The following is a 25,372-nucleotide window of genomic DNA, read 5'->3' as shown; positions in this document are numbered from 1 at the left end:
AATATGATGCCGGATCAGTGACCAATTTAATGGCGGAACCCCTTTATTCGAAACAATGGTACCACTTTTATGAATAGCCTGTCGCAACTTCTAATCGGCATCAAACGAACAAAAGATTATATTATCTATTGCGACTCTATTTCTATTTAAAAGCTCTTTGCTCCCACCTACCACCCAGAGATTTCTTTCAAGATGGCGAGTTTGAACCTTATCTCACCAAAAAAAAAAAAATCAGAGGGAAACAGTTTCTAAGGAAAAATAACAGAGGCTCTTTGCAATAATAATTAATTTAGGTTGTTTAAAATTCCGAGATTGAACTGAGTCCAAGCCAAATAACATCAGCATCTTGACCTTACCACATTTAACTTACAATACTTAATAAATAACTGAATATGAGTGTGCCTTTTATTGAGTGGGGGTAATAGTATGGAGTCAAGTTATTTTCAATATCAGGTCAACGATCGATGTTGTTTCTGTGAGACTGTATAAGAGAGCAGAAGTAAATTGATAAACGTTCACATAGTTTCTAACAAGAACAGTCACCTGTATCTTTACAAAAGGTAGCAAAGATAACGCACGAAATACCGACGGTTCCGGCAAATTAATTTAACGAGGTACTACATCTTACAGGGAACACCTGGTTTGGTTTCCTACGTTGTCAATTATTTATTGTTTCCCTTTTGTAATGCGCGATGATCTTACGTAATGGCCTTATACACGGCCGCTAAGTAAGGAGTTAGTAGGTAAGTATTGTCATTATTGTCTGGGTGCCATGATGAATATGGCAGACATGTTGACGATTAAACTATGCCATAGTCGATTTTTGATAAATAAAAATATGTTATTAATCATGATGAACGCATTCAGTTGAACTCGAAATTATACTGATATTTATTACTTCAAAATACTAGTACAAAGGTTATGAAAAAGTCTATATAATTATATTTGTGACAGTAAAAGTAAAGTATACGTAGGCTTATAATATTGAATGCAACATATCATAATGGCATAACTATAATGGTACTTCAATACTAAACAATTCTAATTTTAGAATCTGCCAGTTTATTTATCGCGAAAGCCCGAGTTAACAAACAGAGGGAGTACGGTGACTGAAAAGATCAGATGTGAAAATCTATCAATTGTGCACAAATTAATTGAATCAGAGTTTTAAACAATGTAATAGCCAGAGTATGCAAGTATGCAAGTGGACTACGGAGAAGTCTAGTTGACGATAGAAAGAAGATTGTTAATGAAAAAACGACAATAATAATAAAATTATTCTGAAAGTGATCTTTGTTTTTTTACAGTTTATTTATGTTAAACTGTTTTTCAAATATGTTTGGGTCCTAATGTAGTTTAACTTAAGTTTCACCGTTTCTTATGTTTTTGCGTTTGAAAACATTGCTAATTGTCTAATTTAAAATGTTCTTGTGGGATTTCATTCTTCACATTTATCATGTTTATGAAGACGTATGAATGATTTTAATGTTTTTTCTATCAAATGGTGGTGAGACTTTACGATCGACACTGGAACCAAGCAACTACCCGGAATGTAGTGCTGTTTAATACCACATTCGTGGTCATATTTGTTGATGCGTTTGTGTGTTAAAGGGTTTATTGTATAATATTTGAAAAATAAATGTCTGTTTCTTCTATTTCGTCAATTTGGCTCCATTTTGTTGACAAGAGTACAAGACGAGCTAATTTACATGTCAAATACGCCGATTTTGGCAACACACAATTATCAATGACGACCTTGTATTTCCTTAAATTAAAATAAGCAACTATCGAGTAGTTAATTTTATGTAATAGCTAGCGACTAATGGCATATGTTTGAGCATAAATAGTGAAGAGATTCTAATTTAGTTTGATGTGTGGTGATATTCGGTGTCAATCATAAATTCATCCTGAAAATTCAATGACATTATTATAAACCACTGAACCGCAAAAATTGAGGGTATTTGTTAAGATAAAGATTGCGCAAACTTCTTTTAATTATCTATATAATAATACTGGTAGTCTGTGACTCTGTCTGTCTGTCTGTCTGTCTGTCTGTCCGCCTATTTTCTCGGAGACTAGGCGTCGCACATTCCTCAAACTTGGTGGGTGTTGCAGCTTGACCCCATACAGAACAAGTTTGTATTGGTTAGTGGGTCAAGGTCATCCAAGGTAATCAAGGGGTCAAATTAGTAAAAACTTTTTTTTTCGGAGACTGTGGGGCGCACGGTCCTCAAACTTGACGGTGGGTGCATCTTGACCCGGGACAGAACAAGTTTGTATTGGTTAGTGGGTCAAGGTCACCAGAGGTCATCTAGGGGTCAAATTAGTAAAAACTGTCATATGGGCATGCAACTTGGTGGGTAGGTGTATCTTGACCCAAGACGGAACAACTTTGTATTGGTAAGTGGGTCAAGGTCACCCAGGGGTCATCTGAGGTCAAATTAATAAAACTGTTTTCCGCCTATTTTCTCGGAGACTAGGGGTCGCACGTTCCTCAAACTTGGTGGGTGTGTGCATCTGGACCTCAGACAGAACACGTTTGTTTCGGTTAGTGGGCCAAGATCACCCGAGGTCATCCAGGGGTCATCTGAGGTCAAATTAGTCGTATGAGCATGAAACTTGGTGGGTACAGTAAAATTTTTGGACGGTCATCCGGGGTCACCCAGGGGTCATCTGAGGTCAAATTTGTAAAAAATGTCGTCTGGGCATGAAACTTGGTGGGTACAGTCAACTTTTAGAGTCAATATTTGGACGGTCATTTTGGGGTCATCCAAGGTAAAATTACTAAAAACTGTCGTATGGGCATGAAACGTGGTGGGTACAGTCAACATTTAGAGCCAAATTTTGGAAGGTCATTTCGAGGTCACAAGGGTCATCTGACGTCAAATTAGTAAAACTAACAGTACAGTCACCATCAGCCAGATAATCGCGACAGCCGAGAACCGCCAAATACGGGTAACCGCCTAGTTAATTTTTAATACTCGTTTTTATTTCGATACCGTTTCCTGAAGTATTTGCGTTTCCACTAAGAAAACAATATCACAAAGGCTTTACATAGTTTCAATTCTAAACAAAGTCTGAGTAAACATTTTTACCTATGGCTTCGTTACTCCCATATACCGGAGACTTAATTAAGACTTCTAAATTGGAATAAAATCATAACAAAAATTACATGTATTTAACATGTTTTAATGCATGTTACAGCCACCAATGATATTACCAAAATCCTTACTAGGGTTCTATATATGCAATTTAGTATGTAATGTGGTTTTAACAGCTTGTTGCAATGTACTGTTATTAATAAGATTATACGGAGGAACCAATTCACCACGATACAAGATATCAAATTAGTAGTTACTGGATACTTCGAAGCTCACGAATTAACGTTTACCTGTTAGCCAGCTTTTTTTGATGACCAGCACAAAGTACACAAGCTGAACCCGGCTTCCTTCCAATGTATTTAAACCAGAATATTCTAGCAGGTGTCCGTTATTTTACTCATTTGATTATCATGACTCACATAAACAATAGTGAATGATATTTGGAATAAACTTAAGATTATAACGTTATTTTAAATAGCTTCATCTTAAGGGCAGATGCTGGGTCGATTTTCATTGTCTAAATCAATATATTATTAAAATATAATACTTTGATCTATTGCATTCTATAAATCATATACTTTAAAAACTTGCTTGGTTTTTTGTTGTTAATGAGCATTTTACAATTTCATTCAGGTGGCAGATAGACATGTCCCAAAAGTGGAAATTCGTATTAAAGGTAACCTTCCTCCATGGTTTAACAAAGATATTTTGTCTTTATCCAATGATCGTGATTTTTCTAAACGAATTGCTCAAAGAAGCGGTAAATCTAGTGACTGGGATGTGTATCGTAATAAGAAAAATGTTATCAAGAATGCTAAGAAATCGTATTACACAGATACAATTGAGCAGAGCAAACATGATGGTAAAAAGTTATGGAAAACAATTAAATCTATTCTTCCATCAAAGACCCGTGAAAGTGTTAATGAAGTTGTTGTAAATGGTAAAAATATTAATGATCCCAAAACAGTTGCTAATGCTTTTAATGTTTTCTTTACTGAAATTGGTAATAAGCTTGCTCAAAACTTTGAGAATGGAGATGGTGATGATGTTTGCAAATCTGTTGATTACTCCACCGTTCCTTTCAAGTTTAAGGAAATTGATGAGGATTTCATTCTGAAACAACTTTCCTCACTCCAATCAGGCAAAGCCACCGGCATTGATGACATTAGCTCCCGGCTTCTGGCTTCTAAAAGCAGGTGCCAACAAGATCTCTAAATCTCTTGCCTACATTTTAAATCTTACCATCCTCACCACCTCCATTCCCAAGGAGTGGAAAAAGGCAATTGTTTCACCCATATTTAAAGCGGGGAAGAAGTCAGATTGCAGCAATTACAGACCTATTTAGGTCCTTCCTGTCATCTATAAAATTCTTGAGCGTGCTGTCCACACCCAAGTGTACGAATATCTTCAACATAATGGGCTCTTAACAACTGCGCAATCTGGCTTCAGACCCAAACATTCTACACTTACTGCAATAACTGATGTTACTGACTATATTTTTAACAACATGGATAAAGGTAAAGTTACTGGGGCTGTATTTTTAGATTTAGATACGGTGTCTCATACTGTTCTTTTTATTTTATTCATAAACGATCTTCCCAACGCAATCAACAAAAGTAAGGTTGTCTTATATGCTGACGACACTGCAGTTTTGTTTAGTTCAAACAATAAGTCTGAAATTGAGCATGGTTTAAACCAAGATCTAGACCATATTTCTAAATGGATGAACACCAACAAATTAACACTTAATGCCTCTAAAACAAAGGTTATGACTTTTGGAACACACCAAAGAACTAGAAAAATGGGTGACTTGGAAATAAAAATCAATAATGAAACTCTTGAGAATGTGAATGAGTTTAAATATCTTGGTATGTGGTTTGACCCGCAACTTAAATGGGATAAGCATATTGAAAAAATGGCTGGCAAAATATCACAAAAACTTGGTGTTTTAAAAGGTTAAGTTGGTATATTGATCAATACACTCGTAATATTTTATGTAATGCTATCATCTTGCCTCACATCGACTACTGTTGTACAATTTGGTCAACTGCCGCAAGTAAATATATTAATCAGATTCAAGTCTTACAGAACAGAGCAGCCAGACTGACTCTTGGGTGTAAAGTTAGGGATTTACATGTGAAGGATTTGTACAAACAACTCAATTGGATGAAGGTAAATCAGCGGGCTGATTATTTTAGAATTATTCTTATGTTTACATGTATTAATAATGTGGCTCCTGAGTACCTGAGGGACAACATTCACTCACAAATAAACATTCACTCATACAACACTAGATTTGTTACAAATAAAAATGTTCTCCATTCTTCTGTTCATACTGAAACTGGTAAACGTTCCTTCAGGTACTCTGGAACAACAGCATGGAATAACAAAGGTGTTGCTGTTTCAGCCCTCTTTACAACATAACTCAAGAACAACAGATCCTACAAAAGTATATCTGTGATATTTGAATTCTTCTACACAATTTTTCGGAACAGTTTAAAATAGTTGCTAACCTTATAGGTCTAAGGATTCTTATTTTAATAATCATTTTATTCTGAGCCAAAGGGAAACCTTTGTTGCTAGTGTTTGACTACATTCAAGCACCATGCCTGTTTTAAAATTCACTTCATTTTGGAAAAGTTACTATCAACGGATTTCGTTAAAATTTTGGAGACACGTTTTTGACACATAGAGAAACATTGTTGATATGTAAAGTTCCTGATTTCTTTTATTACATGATTAACTTGGTGATGATTTTCAGTGCTAGACATCTATGACCTATGTTGAGCTGAGCTATATTTTGCATTCATAACTAGCGACATTATTCACTGAAACCTAATTAAGCCATATGTAAAATGTTTCTGATTTTGGTAACTATTTTACTTTTGTTTGTCCAATCCATAAGGCCATGGCCAATAGGATATTCGTTGATTTTAAAGGATAAAATGGTATTATAAAAAGTTTCTTTCTCGACCTTTGCAGCAAGAAGCAGCTTCCACAATATTATTTTCATTTGACTAAACACGGGAAAATCAGCGTAAGCTAATTACTTGACCAGGATAAGTTAGAATTAGATTTTATTTTACGAGAGAAACGGACACGATTGTGAAAATTAAGCAGGTATTGCCCATAGGGTTAGATAGAAATTCTTTAACGGTATTAATAATAGTATTCGTTAATATTATATTGTTTAATAATTTAATAACAAAATACCTTTAAAAAACAGGTTTTAAGATGTTCATGATGTTTATGAATGAGGCTAATGACTGATGTCACAATGCCACACTAGAATCCCCATTTCGGGGGTCGTGTATTATTCTAGTGAAAAGATCATAGAATTGATTTTTGTCCGTTGCACTATAACAAATTGATATTCAATTATTAACATAATTCACATGTAAATAGACTATATTGCGGATTTCGTCACCCTAAGGGATGCACCATTAGACATCAAGGGGGGGTGGAGGAAGTTGGAGTCAGGGCAAGATTTTTTTCGCTGCCAAAGGCGGTGAAGTTTTTTTTTTTTATTATACAGTTGGGTGAGGAAAGTTTTTTTGTTTTTTTTTAGTGATGGTAGGGAAAGGTTTTTTTTTGCTCATGTAGTGGGTGAAGTTTTTTTTCCAAAACCTTCCTCCCCACCCCTTGAAGTCTAATGGTGCGTCCCTAAATATAATAAGATGCAATGATAGTAAAATGATAAAATATATCTCAAGCAGAATTAAGCATTACTAACAATAACGAGATGTTATTGGGCCAATGAAATTAATCGCAGACTCTGTATAAGATATAGTAGTGTATTATTCGATAGTGGTAGTGATTCAAAGTGGATCGCTATTCGCCGTAGAAGTGACGTAATAATCGGATTAACTACCATAGCAATAGATAAATACAATTTTTAGATAGCTAGATAGCCCTGCACTACAAGCAGGTTGCACTCATCACATGTGTATGTCTGTAATCATTGATTGAATACAATACCGCTCTACTAATCTTACAACTAGGGGCGAGTGAACGGCAATTCTTCGACATCTATGGTTCAATGCATAGGTACCACATGAACTATCTATTCAAAAATTGTATTCATCTATTGCTATGGTAGTTAATCCGATTATTACGTCACTCCTACGGCGAATTCCAAACATTGAAATAGAAATTAATTTAATCATGTAATGTCGATAAAATGATTCCTTGCGTAAGTTTCTAAAGAAAAGTATTATCGTCTTCTATTGATGACGTCATGAAGGTCATACAAAGTAATCTATGGGATCAGGAGTAATTGAGACGTGAAATATGAATATCATCAGCATGACCTGCTTTGTTAATAGCACATGGTTGCAACACTTATTAATGCATGTTATAATATCTACCTTAGTAGATCTACCCAGTACCTGTCTTACGAATACGCTCGTAAATACGAAGACTTTGTGATACACACTTACCATCATACCCACACACTGTATTTATATTGACCATTAAGTTTTTTTTATAGTATGTCCAAATGTTATTTAATTCATTGAGTGGTGCACTTTGTAGAAACTTTTAATTTAAAAATGTGCTTAGTTTACTGAACCCTTCGCTACATTTTAAAAATAAAATAATGTTGATTTTATCAATGTGGACCACTTTGCATTTAAAAATGTAACAAATAAAATTTATTTTCGCTGCGTGGTCCACCGTGCCAAAATATTCAAATACAGGGTGTCTCAATAAAAACCCTCATTGCGCCCTCTTCCGCGGTTGAATTATTATTTTTTATAACTTGATTATTTCATTAAACAGATTAAAGCCACAATGTACGATCTTATTATTTGTAATGTTTACATATGTCCCAACCTTGCACCTAAATGGAATTGGCCAAATTTGTTGTCTTGGTAGGTCAACAGAGCAAAGTTCGACATACAGTCAAAATCTTATAATATTATGACTTTATGTCCTCCCATACAACTGCATGTTAATTGAACAAAATAACCAGCGGGTTTTCTTTCACTTTAGCTTAAAATGGACAGCAACCCTTCCTGGCAGTTATTACTAATATTATTTCAACATTTTGAATAAAGAATAACAAAATAATTTGACGGAAATCGTACATCAAGGCTTTAATAATTCCATGTTAAAAATATAGTTCTATTTGCATAATTGTAAAATTTTAAAAAATTAACTTAAATTAAGCAAACATTTTAATTTAAATATTGAGCAATATAATGGTTCGATGTGAATGTCGCTTCTGAAGTTGAAAAACCTTTACTACAATTCCTAAGACTTAAGTAATTTAGAAGTGAAGAAACTGCTTAAAACATCTCACTTAAGTTGAAATTTTAAATGGAAACATTAACGGCATGTTTTCTTTCTAAACTCTACGCCTTGAAAAGAGTACTTGAAAATCACGAACACATTGCTTGTGAGAAGGTTATGTTATTATAAGTGACCAAGTTTGGAGCCCAGATACTATTGCGGAATTTTAAATGTTACGATATGGATTTGTCACCCTGACAAGCTCTGACAAAACTGAGATAATTTAGAGTAAACGTGCCTGTATAGCAATAATGCTGATTTCATACTTTCTGCCGCTTGCCGCTTACCGGCGCGACGCTTCATCATGCCGCTTGTATTTTTCTAAAAGCGGAGTGGCACGCTGCTAGTGGCAGCTGCATGACTCTGAAAGCCAATGTCGCCGCTCTGCACCGCTCCAAAATCGTATTTTGTTCTTATACGTCAAAGCGGCAATTCAAATCCTAGCGAAGCTGCCGCTTGGGCAAAGTGTGGAGTGATCGATATATCGGCTTGCCGCTGGTCACCGCTAGCGTTATTGGTGCGACTGCGCAGTGAAGCAAAATAATCGTCAGAGCGGCAAAGTGGCAAGCGGCAAGTATGAAACCAGCATAAATGAATCTCAAAGATTTTCTGATTTCTACGGGACACAATAGATTAAACGACAATTTGTATGTCTGAAAATACATACATTAGTGTGGCAAGTTTTTTAAGAAACACTTTAGTGCAAACTGTGTTCATACTATGCAAAAGTGTGAAGTGTGAATAAAACAGAATGAGTTTTGGATGTGACATATATCATTCCTTGACGACCTGCGTCTGAAGGAATTTTGGCTTACATTTTCATAATTACCTGCATCATTCGTAATGTTACAATTTAAGGCTTTGTCGTCTGTCGTTTACATCTTACCTATTTTAAATATCATCGAAGAGGACGACGACCTCTGCAATAATTAAAACAGTCAATGAAATAGCATGAAAAACGCGAATAATAACGACAGTTTTAATAACAGGTGTTCCATAGTGTGGAAAACTGAACTAAGTGTACTGTTTGATTTCCTATATATTTTTCTCAAGACAAAAACATAGCAATTTATATGAGTGGGCACAAATATTTTAAAATAACGATTCGGGATGAATAAATAACCAGCTGGAAAATAAAGTAACGATAATATGCATTTGCCTAGTTGTATAATATATTTCAAACGATCTAGAGGTTTGGCAAAAAGGTTAATGATGGTGGCTCTTGGGCCTGAAATAAGGAAAATGGTTGACTAGCTGTGCACAATAAGGGCTAAGTTTATCTAAATCCACGCGGAACGAATTAAAATACTGTTACTACGCTTGTTGTCAAGACTTATGTGATGTAATTGTAATTCTTATTCCATGTGAAATGAGTCCTGAAAGGTATGTTGAATACCCAGCTCCTCAGCCAGTGATTTTACGTAAACGCAGATAATCCATCCACAAGAATTTATATTACAATATGTGTTATATAGGTGTTCCTCTGCTGCTGTTTTTTATATCTAAATCCATTCAGTACAGCTTTCTTTCAAAGAAGTTGTACAGTAACCCAATCTGCTATTTAAACTTGACATACAATTACATTTAAACATTATGTAACGGTGCCGTATTACGCTCGCGCACATTTCCGAGAGCCAAAATTTCTATCGATCTGATGATTAAAGTACACATTTGATCTATTGTGAACGTGAGTGGAAGTATGTTATGCATTGTATAATTGAATATATGAATACAAAACCCACCCAAGTCCATACTTTGGCCAAATTGAGTTAAGCATGGGAAATTGATGCGATACATAGGCCTGTCATATGTATGAAAGAACAACTCAAATTCATCCTCTGTGTCTATTGAGCATGTGAAAAATAGCATGTATGAAAGAATCACCCAATTCCATGATTTGAATCTTGTAACACATTGATTGAAATCCAGTATGTATAAAAGTCCACTTGTAACACATTCATTGCTAGAGAGTGACTTTTGAAAAAAAAAAAGGTTTAATCAAGGAAAGTGTGTGGTTTATATTACATGGCAGAATGCTTATCAACATTATACATACCTGTGTGTTTTATTTTGTATTACCTTACTAGTGGTAATCTCATTCGAACATTGTTGTCTTTGTATATGATTAAAAAAAACACCCAAGTCCAAAATTTAAAATGAACCCCACGAAGTCCCTGAAATGCTAATCGTCATACCTAATACAAGTTAATCCAATCATTTGCACGTAAAACTTACCATATTGACCAGGTAAATATAACTGAAGGAATTAAAATGATACACAGGTTCTTCTCTCAAAATCAATTCCCATGGACTTGGGTGGGTTTTGTATTCATGTATTCAATTGTACTGGTTATACAAGCACATAATTCACACCCCCTCATCCCCACATGCAACCCACACCAGCACATTGATCCCACCGTCCCACACACGATACACAACTCACGTGGTCCCCCCCGGGGAGGGGCCCACGCTCCCACCTACCACCCAAAGATTTCTTTCAAGATGGCGAGTTTGAACCTTATCTCACCAAAAAAATTTCAGAGGGAAACAGTTTCTAAGGAAAAATAACAGAGGCTCTTTGCAATAATAATTAATTTAGGTTGTTTAAAATTCAGAGATTGAACTGAGTCCAAGCCAAATCACATCAGCATCTTGACCTTACCACATTTAACTTACAATACTTAATAAGTAACGGAATATGAGTGTGCCTTTTATTGAGTGGAGGTAATAGTATGGAGTCAAGTTATATTCAATATCAGGTCAACGATCGATGTTGTTTCTGTGAGACTATATAAGAGAGCAGAAGTAAATTGATAAACGTTCACATAGTTTCTAACAAGAACAGTCACCTGTATCTTTACAAAAGGTAGCAAAGAAACGCACAAAATACCGACGGTTCCGGCAAATTAATTTAACGAGGTACTACATCTTACAGGTAACACCTGGTTTGGTTTCCTACGTTGTCAATTATTTATTGTTTCCCTTTTGTAATGCGCGATGATCTTACGTAATGGCCTTATACACGGCCCCTAAGTAAGGAGTTAGTAGGTAATTATTGTCATTATTGTCTGGGTGCCATGATGAATATGGCAGACATGTTGACGATTTAACTATGCCATAGTCGATTTTTGATAAATAAAAATATGTTATTAATCATGATGAACGCATTCAGTTGAACTCGAAATTATACTGATATTTATTACATCAAAATACTAGTACAAAGGTTATGAAAAAGTCTATATAATTATATTTGTGACAGTAAAAGTAAAGTATACGTAGGCTTATAATATTGAATGCAACATATCATAATGGCATAACTATAATGGTACTTCAATACTAAACAATTCTAATTTTAGAATCTGCCAGTTTATTTATCGCGAAAGCCCGAGTTAACAAACAGAGGGAGTACGGTGACTGAAAAGATCAGATGTGAAAATCTATCAATTGTGCACAAATTAATTGAATCAGAGTTTTAAACAATGTAATAGCCAGAGTATGCAAGTATGCAAGTGGACAACGGAGAAGTCTAGTTGACGATAGAAAGAAGATTGTTAATGAAAAAACGACAATAATAATAAAATTATTCTGAAAGTGATCTTTGTTTTTTTACAGTTTATTTATCTTAAATTTGTGTAATCAACTGTTTTTCAAATATGTTTGGGTCCTAATGTAGTTTCCCTGACCGAAATTTGACACAATTTTGACATATGTCAAAATTATGTCAAACAAAAACGATAAGAATTGGGACATTTATTTGACACAAATTTGACATAAATTTGACATATGTCAAATTTGTATAAAAAAATTTGACATATTTTTGACATAGTTCTATGTCAAAAGTGTGTCAAATCACATTTGTGTCAAAATCATGTCAAATATTATTTTGTGTCAAAATTATGTCAAACAGGATCATATTTGACATACTTTTGATATGTCAAATATGTGTCAAAATATATTTGATACATATTTGACATAGTACTTGGTTATGTTAAAATTGTATCAAATCGTGATCATATTTGACACACTGATGTGAATGCAGTGGTGGAGCTGCCGTTGAGGTGAGCCAGCACAGGGAATCCTTTTCTACCCTGTTGCCCAGGTGCATGCACAGCTTCCAGTCAGTGCCAAGTTATTGGAAATCCCACTTGAGGGCAAAAAAATGCCACCAAATATTCAGATTTGTGCAAAATTGTGTCAAACAGGATCATATTTGACATACCCGGTTTTTGATATGTCAAATTTGTGTCAAAATAAATTTGATACATATTTGACATGTAGTTCTTGGTTATGTCAAAAGTATGCCAGAATGTGATCACATGGCTGCACCACAAAGGTGAGGGGCACGGAGGGCTTAATTTTCCATTAAGCTTAAGTTTTGCCCAATGAAAACCAAAAATCACTGAAAATATTGATGAAAACATATTAATGACAGAATTGGATGCTTTACGCCCAATATTTATTGATATACTATTTACCCGACTACCTCTCAACCAATATTTTTTAACTTGTAGCTTGACCTGTAAAATATTTTGCGAGTAATTTAATACCTAATTAAAATTCAAATACGGTATGCAAAAACAAACACATGTGACCTTAATACAGATTATTTCACATAAAGTTGTTGTGACCTTAATACAGATTATTTCACATAAAGTTGTTGTGACCTTAATACAGATTATTTCACATAAAGTTGTTGATCGGTCGGAAAGAGCAATCTGACTTTTTGGGGGCCAAATAGTGAGAAAAATAGTCTTAAGTTTGCCACTCATGTATTCTAAACAATAATTAGTACGACACATAATTAGTGCGAAGTTTTGACGGATCCATTTGAAATCATGAATCAGAAAAATGGTCTTTAAAGTTAAGTTTTATGTGCATGATCCAGATCTGCATGATCTTTAACAGTCCGAGTCAAAATTAGCAAGGTTCTTTTTTTCACATTCTTCTTTGCGTAAAATCTGAATTCTGAACTCCTCATTTTGCATAACTGATATGTACAGCATTTTCTTCTTGATGAGTCGCCATTGATGAGTTGCTATTCCTGCCGCATTCGGATCCCTTTTCAATAGCATCTGAAAGCAAATTGAACATAAAGTTACAAATTAAATAAGCTTACACATTTGGTAGTTTTCTGAAACAACTGAAAAAAATATTTGGTGTCATCAACAAGAAATTCAGGATCATCAAGAGTATATGGTTGGGCAGCTATTTCCACATTCTTTTTTAGAAATTAGAATCCATCAGGGAAGAATCCATTACCTGGGATTTTTTCTCCCAGATTGACCCAAAATACATTTTCGAAGCTCTCAAGCATGCCTAGTTCTCAAGTACCGTAACTATTTCTATTAAAGGTATGATAGGCAAACCTTAGTTAACACATTTGCTATACTCATGCAGCCAAATTGGTCCAAAAATACAATACAAATTTTACATACAGCACGGGTATACATAGAAAATTAAAAGAAAAGATTTTTCAAGGAAACCTGCATAAATATGTACGGTGCGTACGTTACCGTACCGTAATACTTCAATGAATAACAATGCAATAAATGTACTTATCTTACCATTGCTAATTAATATTTATCAGTCCATATGAAACAAGTTTGGTAAATTAGATAGTGTCATTCAGTTTACGCTTTCTCAGATTAGGTGTCCATTTTCTATCTTGCTCCATCACTTGCAAGACATTTTGATATAAATGAATTATAGGGGGGCAACGATTTTTTTGGCAGGCCAAAAGGGGGGGCAAGCATTTTGGGCAGGTCGAAAGGGGGGCAAGCAATTTTTGGCACAGATATTTTGGGCACCGTTTCTATATTACGCCCTAAAAAGGCGTAGGAAAACATTAAGAACACGTTCAAATATGCAAAATTTCCATCTCGCTGCACTCGCATTATATGTTAAGACAATTTAAGGTTTTAAATTAGGGGTCCCCAAAATCTTGTATGTGTAAGGGGGGGGGCAAAGATTTTTGGCACGTCAAAGGGGGGCAAAGGTTTTTGGCACGTCGAAAGGGGGGGCAAAGGTTCTTTAGCACGACCAAAGGGGGCAAGCGCGATTTTTGGCAGACCATTTTGAGAATTCACCCCCCGGTACACATAATTATTGCACCACCCCTAACCTGAGAAAGCGTAAACTGAATGATACTACCTAATTTACCAAACTTGTATCATATATGGACTGATAAATAAAAAGCAATGGTAAAAGTACATTTATTACATTGTTATTCATAAGGCAGCCACAGTGATGTGCAGTATAACGTAATAAAAACTAAATAGCTGCCTGATTTATTTGTCATTATTAAGTTAAAAACACCTACCATGCACAAACTTCAAGCTTGTAGTGCGCGATGGACCCATTTTCCATGCAGAAACGGCTGTAAATAGAGAAACATGCACATGGCAGCTATTATTATAACGTCAAATATGTCTGAAAATAGCTGCCTTTGTGATTAGTTCAAATGGATTTGCATTTTATTGAGTATTGTCTGAGATTTGAAGTACTATAAAAACTTTCACTAAAGGCAGCTATTAATGTGTGTGTATAACTGTATACATAATACAATAGCTGCCAGCGGACTTTAGCTGCCGGTTGCCTCTGTCCGAACTTTAAGCTCACGTGGACCCCTTCCCGACCTCCGATTGAATTTAAATTTGGAGGGGATGATTTTCTAGTTAAATGGTACAGTTTGACACTAGGAGCAAAAAATATGGTTGAAATGAGGGGCACTTGATGCACCCTAACTGGTACAGACTACAGTCTGAGACTATTATACCTAGTCTCAGCTACAGTGATACATGTAGTGATGTACTGTAGTAATGTGTATAAGTAGAAGTATAGGTAAGCTTAAAATACATTTTTTAATTTTCAAAAATGTTGACTGTATACTTACCATGTGCTTTATCCATACATACAGCATCCGATGATGCAGTTTAGTCTTAAATTGATTGGTACTCAGTAGCAGCATGAACAGCCAAAACTAAAATCTTACTCCATTGTCCCACCATGCTGCATGCATTCATGATTCACGTCACACTGCAGTGCAGTCATAAGATTCGTTTACTATATAATAGCTCAAGCCTGTCCACCGAATCACACATTGTATATAATGTTCATGACTAGATGATATTGATGCATTCCTCCGTTGGCATGACAGACTGGCTTTAAGCTTTTAAAACGAAAATTGAACCGTTAAAATTCAAATCCACCACCACAAGCTGCCATTTTCTTTTTCTTCTTCTGAATGGAAGTTCCTCCTTTATGTAGGAGCACCGAAACAAGAAATTCCCTTGGTTTAATGGTTAGCTGCATTAGCCCAGTGCATTAATGCCCTGTTAGTAATAGGGGGCTGTCATTTTTTCCCGAATGGGGGTGGGGTCGTGAAAATACTGGGGGGTCATAATGTTTATGCCAAAATGGGAGGGGGTCATAATTTATTTACACCAAAAATAGGAGTTAATTAAAATATTTATCATGAAGAGCGCAAAATTTTGTCCATGTTCCGCTCCCTTTCCTGACACTTACTAGGCCTATAAATGTTTTTGCACGCTTCACCCCTTAGTTCAAACAATGGATTGAGTCTGCGTGGGCAGAAGGGGGGGTCATATAAATTTTCACCACGAGATTGTAAAAATTCTGATAGCACATCACTCAGCAAGACGGCTCTTAGGAATGATCCGTTTTTCATCTCGAGCTTATAGCTATAAACTAGTAATGCCATCCTTAAAAATTATGTAAATCATAATGAGTAGGCCCGGCCAGCTCTTCCGATGATGCCTCAAAGCAACTTAATTCATGAGACTTCCTGGAGCTGGTCCCTACACGGTCCCTGCCTGACGGGGGGAACTTTATAAGTGAAGGTATGTGCCTACTGGCATCACGAAGTAGGGGCCTATCCGGGGGCCTATCGGTACAAAATATTTGGGGCAGGGGTCATTGGGTATAGATATCAAATAAGGGGTTATTGGCTAGAAAATCTTGAAAAAATTGAGCAAAATTCTATTTCATTGTTCAAAATTTTCCAAATTTCAACACAAATTTGCTGAAATAAGAGAATTTGAAAGTTGCTGCATTATTTTGTGGCATTTTGGTGATACCATTCTAGAAAAAGGGGGTCATTGGGTAGTCAAAAGAGGGGTCATCGGTATGACTTTTTCAAAAAAGGGGTCATCGGGTATAGTAGACTTCAAAGAGGGGCCAATTGACAGGCACATAATACTGTCACTTCTAAAGTTGAGTGCCCCCCGGCCTGGACACACCAGAAGCATACTGACCGGGGACAGGAGGAAGGGGGAACAAGTTTGCTCCATCTGGCTCGAAATACTGGGACAAAATTGCAATGACCAAAAATCGTAATTACTTTGATCTGGCTGCCTCAAAAATGGAGCAAAATCCTATTTCTTGTTCAAAATTGTCCAAATTTCAATGCAAATTTGCTGAAATAAGAGAATTTGAAAGTTGCTGCATTATGTTGTGGCATTTTAGTGATACCATTCTAGAAAAAGGGGGTCATTGGGTAGTCGCAACTAAAAAAGGGGTCATTGGGTAGCCGCACCTAAAAAGAGGGGTATGAAAAAAAAAAAAAAGGAGTCATCGGGTATAGTCAACTTCAAAAGAGGGGCCTATTGACAGGCACATACTATCACTTCTAAAGTTGAGTGCCCCCGGCCTGGACACACCAGAAGCATTGGGCACACACTGGGTCACATAATTTAATTTATACAAAAAACATTAAGAGTCCCACGTTACATCGCATGGTAAAAGTGAAAAGAACGATGTTTTAATATAAAATAATTCACTGACGTTTTGTACGAATCGTCAGTGAATTATTTTATATTAAAACATTGTTGAACAACACCTTTTGTTCAGTTTCTTTTCACATTATACAAAGCCTTATATCATGTCAGATCTTGATCTTATGTCTTGATATGTAGTTTCAATAAACCATGATAAACAGTAAATATTCTATGCGGTCATTAAATTCATATTCTCTACTGATCATGATGTTTGATTCTAAAAATTCAATGATGCTAAAAAAGATAAAACAATGTTTCATTTTACAATGTACATGCATTTGGTCAGTAAAATGTATAAGTTGGATTTGACACAATTTTGACACAATGAAATTATCAACAAAATGGCTAAGTAAAATTTGACACAAATTTGACACAATGAAATTATCATGAAAATGACTAAGTAAAATTTGACACCAATTTGACATACAAAAAAAAAATTTCTGAGTTGGATTTGACATAATTTTGACACACTGAAATTATCAGGAAAATGACTAAGTAAATTTTGACACAAATTTGACATACAAAAAATTTTTTAAGTCAAATTTGACACAGATTTGACACAATTTTGACACAAATTTGACCTCATACTTTTCATTTGAGAATCTAAGTTAAATTTGACATAGTTTTGACATACTTCAATTTTTTTTTCATATAATTTGATACAATCAAATATATGTCAAAATCTATTTGACATAGTTTTGATATATCAAATTTGTATCAACATGCCATTTAACATATTTTTGATATACTTTTGATATATATTTGACATAAAAATTTCTGCGTGGGTTAACTTAAGTTTCACCGTTTCTTATGTTTTTGCGTTTGAAAACATTGCTATCTTCATTGTAAAAGTTTGCAACTAATCTTTTATCTGCTACTTTATGCCAGAACGTTTGCAAATGTATAAATGGCATATAATAGCCTTTTACTGCGTTATCGTCTAATTTAAAATGTTCTTGTGGGATTTCATTCTTCACATTTATCATGTTTATGAAGACGTATGAATGATTTTAATGTTTTTTCTATCAAATGGTGGTGAGACTTTACGATCGACACTGGAACCAAGCAACTACCCGGAATGTAGTGCTGTTTAATACCACATTCGTGGTCATATTTGTTGATGCGTTTGTGTGTTAAAGGGTTTATTGTATAATATTTGAAAAATAAATGTCTGTTTCTTCTATTTCGTCAATTTGGCTCCATTTTGTTGACAAGTGTACAAGACGAGCTAATTTACATGTCAAATACGCCGATTTTGGCAACACACAATTATCAATGACGACCTTGTATTTCCTTAAATTAAAATAAGCAACTATCGAGTAGTTAATTTTATGTAATAGCTAGCGACTAATGGCATATGTTTGAGCATAAATAGTGAAGAGATTCTAATTTAGTTTGATGTGTGGTGATATTCGGTGTCAATCATAAATTCATCCTGAAAATTCAATGACATTATTATAAACCACTGAACCGCAAAAAATGAGGGTATTTGTTAAGATTAAGATTGCGCAAACTTCTTTTAATTATCGATATAATAATACTGGTAGTCTGTGACTCTGTCTGTCTGTCTGTCTGTCCGCCTATTTTCTCGGAGACTAGGCGTCGCACGTTCCTCAAACTTGGTGGGTGTTGCAGCTTGACCCCATACAGAACAAGTTTGTATTGGTTAGTGGGTCAAGGTTATCCAAGGTAATCAAGGGGTCAAATTAGTAAAAACTTTTTTTCTCGGAGACTGGGGGTCGCACGTTCCTCAAACTTGACGGGTGGGTGCATCATGACCCGGGACAGAACAAGTTTGTATTGGTTAGTGGGTCAAGGTCACCAGAGGTCATCTAGGGGTCAAATTAGTAAAAACTGTCATATGGGCATGCAACTTGGTGGGTAGGTGCATCTTGACCTAAGACGGAACAAGTTTGTATTGGTAAGTGGGTCAAGGTCACCCAGGGGTCATCTGAGGTCAAATTAATAAAAACTGTTTTCCGCCTATTTTCTCGGAGACTAGGGGTCGCACGTTCCTCAAACTTGGTGGGTGTGTGCATCTGGACCTCAGACAGAACACGTTTGTTTCGGTTAGTGGGCCAAGATCACCCGAGGTCATCCAGGGGTCATCTGATGTCAAATTAGTCGTATGAGCATGAAACTTGGTGGGTACAGTCAACTTTTAGAGTAAAATTTTTGGACGGTCATCCGGGGTCACCCAGGGGTCATCTGAGGTCAAATTTGTAAAAAATGTCGTCTGGGCATGAAACTTGGTGGGTACAGTCAACTTTTAGAGTCAAATTTTTGGACGGTCATTTTGGGGTCATCCAAGGTAAAATTACTAAAAACTGTCGTATGGGCATGAAACGTGGTGGGTACAGTCAACATTTAGAGCCAAATTTTGGAAGGTCATTTCGAGGTCACAAGGGGTCATCTGACGTCAAATTAGTAAAAACTAACAGTACAGTCACCATCAGCCAGATAATCGCGACAGCCGAGAACCGCCAAATACGGGTAACCGCCTAGTTAATATTTAATACTCGTTTTTATTTCGATACCGTTTCCTGAAGTATTTGCGTTTCCACTAAGAATACAATATCACAAAGGCTTTACATAGTTTCAATTCTAAACAAAGTCTGAGTAAACATTTTTACCTATGGCTTCGTTACTCCCATATACCGGAGACTTAATTAAGACTTCTAAATTGGAATAAAATCATAACAAAAATTACATGTATTTAACATGTTTTAGTGCATGTTACAGCCACCAATGATATTATCAAAATCCTTACTAGGGTTCTATATATGCAATTTAGTATGTAATGTGGTTTTAACAGCTTGTTGCAATGTACTGTTAGTAATAAGATTATACGGAGGAACCAATTCACCACGATACAAGATATCAAATTAGTAGTTACTGGATACTTCGAAGCTCACGAATTCACGTTTACCTGTTAGCCAGCTTTTTAGATGACCAGCACAAAGTACACAAGCTGAACCCGGCTTCCTTCCAATGTATTTAAACCAGAATATTCTAGCAGGTGTCCGTTATTTTACTCATTTGATTATCATGACTCACATAAACAATAGTGAATGATATTTGGAATAAACTTAAGATTATAACGTTATTTTAAATACCTTCATCTTAAGGGCAGATGCTGGGTCGATTTTCATTGTCTAAATCAATATATTATTAAAATATAATACTTTGATCTATTGCATTCTATAAATCATATACTTTAAAAACTTGCTTGGTTTTTTGTTGTTAATGAGCATTTTACAATTTCATTCAGGTGGCAGATAGACATGTCCCAAAAGTGGAAATTCGTATTAAAGGTAACCTTCCACCATGGTTTAACAAAGATATTTTGTCTTTATCCAATGATCGTGATTTTTCTAAACGAATTGCTCAAAGAAGTGGTAAATCTAGTGACTGGGATGTGTATCGTAATAAGAAAAATGAAACTAATAATGTTATCAAGAATGCTAAGAAATCGTATTACACAGATACAATTGAGCAGAGCAAACATGATGGTAAAAAGTTATGGAAAACAATTAAATCTATTCTTCCATCAAAGACCCGTGAAAGTGTTAATGAAGTTGTTGTAAATGGTAAAAATATTAATGATCCCAAAACAGTTGCTAATGCTTTTTTCTTTACTGAAATTGGTAATAAGCTTGCTCAAAACTTTGAGAATGGAGATGGTGATGATGTTTGCAAATCTGTTGATTACTCCACCGTTCCTTTCAAGTTTAAGGAAATTGATGAGGATTTCATTCTGAAACAACTTTCCTCACTCCAATCAGGCAAAGCCACCGGCATTGATGACATTAGCTTCCGGCTTCCGGCTTCTAAAAGCAGGTGCCAACAAGAGCTCTAAATCTCTTGCCTACATTTTAAATCTTACCATCCTCACCACCTCCATTCCCAAGGAGTGGAAAAAGGCAATTGTTTCACCCATATTTAAAGCGGGGAAGAAGTCAGATTGCAGCAATTACAGACCTATTTCGGTCCTTCCTGTCATCTATAAAATTCTTGAGCGTGCTGTCCAAACCCAAGTGTACGAATATCTTCAACATAATGGGCTCTTAACAACTGCACAATCTGGCTTCAGACCCAAACATTCTACACTTACTGCAATAACTGATGTTACTGACTATATTTTTAACAACATGGATAAAGGTGAAGTTACTGGGGCTGTATTTTTAGATTTAAAAAAAGCATTCGATACGGTGTCTCATACTGTTCTTTTTATTTTATTCATAAACGATCTTCCCAACGCAATCAACAAAAGTAAGGTTGTCTTATATGCTGACGACACTGCAGTTTTGTTTAGTTCAAACAATAAGTCTGAAATTGAGCATGGTTTAAACCAAGATCTAGACCATATTTCTAAATGGATGAACTAGAAAAATGGGTGACTTGGAAATAAAAATCAATAATGAAACTCTTGAGAATGTGAATGAGTTTAAATATCTTGGTATGTGGTTTGACCCGCAACTTAAATGGGATAAGCATATTGAAAAAATGGCTGGCAAAATATCACAAAAACTTGGTGTTTTAAAAAGGTTAAGTTGGTATATTGATCAATACACTCGTAATATTTTATGTAATGCTATCATCTTGCCTCACATCGACTACTGTTGTACAATTTGGTCAACTGCCGCAAGTAAATATATTAATCAGATTCAAGTCTTACAGAACAGAGCAGCCAGACTGACTCTTGGGTGTATAGTTAGGGATTTACATGTGAAGGATTTGTACAAACAACTCAATTGGATGAAGGTAAATCAGCGGGCTGATTATTTTAGAATTATTCTTATGTATACATGTATTAATAATGTGGCTCCTGAGTACCTGAGGGACAACATTCACTCACAAATAAACATTCACTCATACAACACTAGATTTGTTGCAAATAAAAATGTTTTTCATTCTTCTGTTCATACGGAAACTGGTAAACGTTCCTTCAGGTACTCTGGAACAACAGCATGGAATAACAAAAGTGTTGCTGTTTCAGCCCTCTTTACCACATAACTCAAGAACAACAGATCCTACAAAAGTATATCTGTGATATTTGAATTCTTCTACACAATTTTTCGGAACAGTTTAAAATAGTTGCTAACCTTATAGGTCTAAGGATTCTTATTTTAATAATCATTTTATTCTGAGCCAAAGGGAAACCTTTGTTGCTAGTGTTTGACTACATTCAAGCACCATGCCTGTTTTAAAATTCACTTCATTTTGGAAAAGTTACTATCAACGGATTTCGTTAAAATTTTGGAGACACGTTTTTGACACATTAGAGAAACATTGTTGATATGTAAAGTTCCTGATTTCTTTTATTACATGATTAACTTGGTGATGATTTTCAGTGCTAGACATCTATGACCGATGTTGAGCTGAGCTATATTTTGCATTCATAACTAGCGACATTATTCACTGAAACCTAATTAAGCCATATGTAAAAAGTTTCTGATTTTGGTAACTATTTTGCTTTTGTTTGTCCAATCCATAAGGCCATGGCCAATAGGATATTCGTTGATTTTAAAGGATAAAATGGTATTATAAAAAGTTTCCTTCTCGACCTTTGCAGCAAGAAGCAGCTTCCACAATATTATTTTCATTTGACTAAACACGGGAAAATCAGCGTAAGCTAATTACTTGACCAGGATAAAAGATTTTATTTTACGAGAGAAACGGACACGATTGTGAAAATTAAGCAGGTATTGCCCATAGGGTTAGATAGAAATTCTTTAACGGTATTAATAATAGTATTCGTTAATATTATATTGTTTAATAATTTAATAACAAAATACCTTTAAAAAACAGGTTTTAAGATGTTCATGATGTTTATGAATGAGGCTAATGACTGATGTCACAATGCCACACTAGAATCCCCATTTCGGGGGTCGTGTGTTATTCTAGTGAAAAGATCATAGAATTGATTTTTGTCCGTTGCACTATAACAAATTGATATTCAATCATTAACATAATTCACATGTAAATAGACTATATTGCGGATTTCGTCACCCTAAGGGATGCACCATTAGACATCAAGGGGGGTGGAGGAAGTTGGAGTCGGGGCAAGATTTTTTTTTCGCTGCCAAAGGTGGCGAAGTTTTTTTATTTTTATTATACAGTTGGGTGAGGAAAGTTTTTTTAAATTTTTTTAGTGATGGTAGGGAAAGGTTTTTTTTTTTTTTTTTTTCCTCCCCACCCCTTGAAGTCTAATGGTGCGTCCCTAAATATAATAAGATGCAATGATAGTAAAATGATAAAATATATCTCAAGCAGAATTAAGCATTACTAACAATAACGAGATGTTATTGGGCCAATGAAATTAATCGCAGACTCTGTATAAGATATAGTAGTGTATTATTCGATAGTGGTAGTGATTCAAAGTGGATCGCTATTCGCCGTAGAAGTGACGTAATAATCGGATTAACTACCATAGCAATAGATAAATACAATTTTAGATAGCTAGATAGCCCTGCACTACAAGCAGGTTGCACTCATCACATGTGTATGTCTGTAATCATAGATTGAATACAATACCGCTCTACTAATCTTACAACTAGGTGCGAGTGATCGGCAATTCTTCGACATCTATGGTTCAATGCATAGGTACCACATGAACTATCTATTCAAAAATTGTATTCATCTATTGCTATGGTAGTTAATCCGATTATTACGTCACTCCTACGGCGAATTCCAAACATTGAAATAGAAATTAATTTAATCATGTAATGTCGATAAAATGATTCCTTGCGTAAGTTCCTAAAGAAAAGTATTATCGACTTCTATTGATGACGTCATGAAGGTCATACAAAGTAATCTATGGGATCAGGAGTAATTGAGACGTGAAATATGAATATCATCAGCATGACCTGCTTTGTTAATAGCACATGGTTGCAACACTTATTAATGCATGTTATAATATCTACCTTAGTAGATCTACCCAGTACCTGTCTTACGAATACGCTCGTAAATACGAAGACTTTGTGATACACACTTACCATCATACCCACACACTGTATTTATATTGACCATTAAGTTTTTTTTTATAGTATGTCCAAATGTTATTTAATTCATTGAGTGGTGCACTTTGTAGAAACTTTTAATTTAAAAATGTGCTTTGTTTACTGAACCCTTCGCTACATTTTAAAAATAAAATAATGTTGATTTTATCAATGTGGACCACTTTGCATTTAAAAAATGTAACAAATAAAACTTATTATAGCGTCCATTATATTTTTGCGGGCGAACTGCTATAGGTGAAACGTCTCGAATTCATCCGGATTTCATTCCTTGGCTACCCACAATTCGCAGGCGTGTGAAATTTCGCTAAAATTGGTAAACCACAAATCGACTGTTTTTTAACGTTTTTTTTCGGAAATGTATCGATTTCGAGCGTCAAATTTCAGGATTGTAAATGAGAAAAATATGATCTATTTTTTGACACCAAAAACTTTGAAAAATCCGGGGATAAGGCTGTCGATTGGGTTACGGACCTTTAAACTAGAAAATAAGTAAACGAAATCCAGGTCGGCACACAACTCAAATGAAAAAAGTAAGGAAATGCTCTGGCATGGGCCCGAACCCACAAACTTCCTATTACTAGTCGGACGCCTTATCCATTATAATACCAGCTTCCACTGAAAAATTAGATTAAAATGGGGGGAAATTACGTAAGTGCACAAGTATAGGATATTAAGAACCTGGCATGAAATAAACAAATAGGTAATTGGGTTACGTTTATTATATACTGAAATGTCTTGGTTTCCATTGTGTGGCTCTGCCCACCGAATAAAACTTTTCAAATAAAATTGAGTTTCCGTTTCGTGGTCCGCCATGCAAAACTATTTAAATACACGTATTTTCTGTTGTCTGATCCACCGTGGAAAACTATTCAAATAAACTTGATTTAGCGTAGCTCTTGATCAGAGCCCTTGCAGTACCTTAGAAGATCCAGTGATCCCCAAACCAAAATAAACCCAAGCAAGTGACTAGTATTAGTAAAGAAAATGTACAAATGTATATAGGCCAATCCCTGCCTGGTTTAGACCATTCTGTAAAAAATTAATACCACTCCAAAGCAATATATGAATACAATTTTGTGGATAGACCGCCCTGCACTACAAGCAGATTGCACTAATCACCTAATACTTATCTTACAGGTGCGATTGATCAGCCTTTCTTTGA

The 25,372-nt window shown here is 35.3% G+C and overlaps 1 long non-coding RNA gene across 3 annotated transcripts; it reads right to left on the bottom strand.

Annotated features, from left to right (window-relative positions):
• Positions 1-12,643: 12,643 nt before the first annotated feature.
• Positions 12,644-15,790, bottom strand: LOC140141958 (uncharacterized). 3 transcript variants are annotated; one of them, XR_011857495.1, is made up of 4 exons: positions 15,286-15,790; positions 14,713-14,769; positions 13,058-13,465; positions 12,644-13,021 (listed from the first exon to the last, which is right to left on the bottom strand). It is a non-coding gene; the product is annotated as an uncharacterized lncRNA (long non-coding RNA). The 3 variants fall into 3 exon arrangements; XR_011857493.1 differs by lacking the exon at positions 15,286-15,790 and having other exon boundaries at positions 12,645-13,021; positions 14,713-14,951; XR_011857494.1 differs by lacking the exons at positions 12,644-13,021; positions 15,286-15,790 and having other exon boundaries at positions 13,108-13,465; positions 14,713-14,956.
• Positions 15,791-25,372: the final 9,582 nt, after the last annotated feature.

Source organism: Amphiura filiformis, chromosome 20 (assembly GCF_039555335.1).
Source record: "Amphiura filiformis chromosome 20, Afil_fr2py, whole genome shotgun sequence".
Taxonomy (NCBI): domain Eukaryota; kingdom Metazoa; phylum Echinodermata; class Ophiuroidea; order Amphilepidida; family Amphiuridae; genus Amphiura; species Amphiura filiformis.
The sequence above is the reverse complement of the archived record's forward strand: the minus strand, read 5'-3'. Positions and strand labels throughout refer to the sequence as shown.